Raw genomic sequence first — 3,337 nt, forward strand, 5'->3', positions numbered from 1 at the left:
GGTGGAAAGCCTGTGCCCCCCCCCCCCCATCATTTCCCTGGCTGGTTCTGCCTAGATCAGGTTACAACGTTCAGGGCGATCTCTCTTCCAAAGTACCATTACCCTTCTAGGTGCCCAGCAGGTCACTGTTATTCTGTGAAGACTTGTGAGTGTCCTAGGCCATTAAAATCAGGGTTTTTACATGAATTTTTCACAATATGTGCAATAGGAATGACATATATATCATACCAGAATTTGAATACTATGTTCACTTGTGGCCAATTATGTAGGATGAGGTGCTTCAAATGTCTTCTCTCCTCACTGCCACCTCCATGAGATTTTCCCCATAAGCCCTAGGAAAGACTGGACATGAACATGACCTAATTAGGACCTCAAGTCCTCATGCCTAGGTCCTCAGCCCCTTTGCCATTTATTAACATTTATTTTAATAAGCTGAACAAGAAACTGGGCCTTAAGATCTTTCCCTGTCCAACCTAACGATGATGTATCACAGAAAAGCCCTTGTATTTTTTTCTAATTTGGTCTTGAGGTCTCTCTCCTGAGAGTGGCTATATACTCTAGCCCTGCCCTGATGGGGTTCCAGGGATTTGGTCATTGATGTTTACAGTGTGCCTTTCAGGAGATACTTATTTATCCTGGTGGACAGCCTAATGCCCAAGTGTCCAATCCGTGACCAGGGGTCCCTCTCACAGGAAACTAGTTTATACTGGCAGATGTTCTGTGGCTCTTGTCTGACCTGTGTCCAGTCTATTCCTACCAAGATAGCCACTCTCTAGGAGAGCCTTGATTGGGAGGAGAGTTAGGTTAAGGTGTATTGGTCAGGTGAAACAGAGGAGGCAACCCAGCACAACACATGAAATAACAGAAGCAGTGTATTACTTACACATTCCAGGGAGAAGAGGGCAGAATGCCTCACAGGGCCAATGGGAATGGGGGAGCCCTCCAGGACACGCACACTCAACTAGTGGATAGGAGCAATGGGGGGGGGGGAGCTGTGAGCCAAAGCCTTTACTGGGGTTCAGGGTGTTACTCAGTGGGTTTCCCATGGGGAATAATAATAGAGTAAACCAGTACAAGTTCCATGGAGTCACGCTGTGACTGAGAGGTGGTCACTGTAGCATATCTGTACATTCCATGTGGGATGGGGCGTCAGTGGCATGAGTCAAGTAGGCTGTATGTAGCTGTCCCATTGGGAGGTGGTCACCAGGAGGCGGTTGTTTAAGGCGGGTATCTGGATCGACCACACTGAGAAACTGGGAGGAGGGAGAGAACTGGAAACTGTGTCAAGTGTGACTAAGGCCAGCTTCTGGTATGGGAAAGTCCACTTTATGTCCAAAATGGATGCCAAGGCAACATAAAATTATAGTAATTCACTATAGTCCTGCTTTGTAGGGTGCAGAAATTCCTTCACTTTGACACTTGGTTTGGGGGGCCCGTTCTGGAAAACCCCCACCCTGCTTTCCTGAGGCTGGTTAAAAAAAAAACAAAAACAAACTCTTAAACCTTGTTTGTTTATTTGTGTGTTTGTTTATTTTGTTATCTCCATGAGGACCATGGCCAGCTTTACAGCCATACCCCTTTCCAAGTTGCACTTTTCTTTCTCTTTCAGTGACTTCAGGGTTTTCTGTTTTCTCTCCTTGACTATAATACAAGAAAGTTGAGGATAGGGTTATAATGTGTTTTGGTAAATCTTAGAATTCATTCATAATAGGAAAAAACAGGAAACAATCCAAATATCCATCAACTTGTGAATGGGTACACAAATTGTGGTACATCCATACAGTGGAATATTACACAGCAATAAAAAGAAACAAAACTACTGACTGATACAATATGTATGAATTTCAAAAGCATTATGCTGAGTAAAGAAAGTGAGGCACAAAATACTCGTACTTCATACTGTATGATTACGTGACTATATGCATGGCTCTGTACTGTACTATTATCTAAAACTCTAGAACAGGCAAATCTAGTCTCTAGGGACAGAAAGAAGGTCAGTGGTTACCTGGGGTGGGAGGCAGTATATAGACTGACAAGGGGCATGAGGGAGCCTTCTGGGGGAATATTCCATATCCTGATTTGCGTGGGTTGTCAAAACTCATCAAGCTGTACACTTATAATATTTGAGCACGTTGTACACTTTTACTGTGTATTTTTTCCCTCAGTAAACAAAAAGGTAAAAAAATAAAAACTTAGAACACAGAATGATACCAGCCCACACCTTTTCAAAGAAACATAGGTCTGTTTTTCCCAAGCACATTGACACTTTCATGAATTCTTTCTGCTTTTTTAACCTTAGCATCCACAGGGATCCTCCCCTGTGGCCCTCTCCCTGCATGAAGTCTTACCTGAGAGCTGGGGACATAGCAGCCACCTAGGTACAGAGGATAGATGAGTTTTGTTTAATGCTCTCTCCCTGTCACTACAATGCCTGGACCAAGGTTAGTGTCATAAATATGTACCGAATGAATGATGTCATTTGATCTCATGGACTCTTTTGTTGTTGTTGGCAGCTGGCCAGTTCAGGGATCTGAACCCTTGACCTTGGTGTTATCAGCTTTCCAGAGTGAACTAACCAGCCAGCCCTCATCTCATGGACTTTTTAAGGTATATGGCTCCCCACAACATATTCGATTTGCGTGCAAGAAAAATCCTTGCTCAGGGAGGGAGGGCTGCAATAAGGTGGAGCAGTGGGGGCTGTTTGTGGATTTCTTCCTATGATTTCCATTTTCATCAGTTTCCCAGCTGATCTTTCCTCAAAGTCAGTATCCTGGTGCCTTTCACATAGACAGGCATACAAGTAACTATCTTGCTGGAACAAACTGATCCCAAATGCACATACCCACAGTATTTCTGATTATTTTCTTTATTGGAGTATAATTTACATGCAATAAAATACTTCTATCTTAGGTATACAGTGTGTTGAGGTTTCACAAATGTATAGACCCATGTAAGTAACTTCTAGCCCTACCAAGATATTTCTATCACTCCAGAAAGTTCTATTATAGTCTCTTTCCCAGTCAATCCTCCCCACCCAGCGGTAACCATTATTCTGACTTCTATCACTATAGATTAGCTTTGCGTGCTTTAGAACTTCATGTAAATGGAATCATATAGTATGTACTCTTTTCTTTCTGGCTTCTTTAATTCAGCATATTGTTTTTGAGATTCTTCCATACTGTTGCACGTATAAATTTTTGTTCCTTTTAGTCATGGAATATCATTCCATTGTACTAATAATGTACCACAGGTTGTTTATCCAGTCACCTGTGAAATCGACAGCCATAGATTTAATTTGATTTTAACTTTTAGAGGATCAGAAATATGTATTTTGCTC

Source organism: Galeopterus variegatus, unplaced genomic scaffold, assembly GCF_000696425.1.
Source record: "Galeopterus variegatus unplaced genomic scaffold, G_variegatus-3.0.2 Scaffold1504, whole genome shotgun sequence".
NCBI lineage: Eukaryota > Metazoa > Chordata > Mammalia > Dermoptera > Cynocephalidae > Galeopterus > Galeopterus variegatus.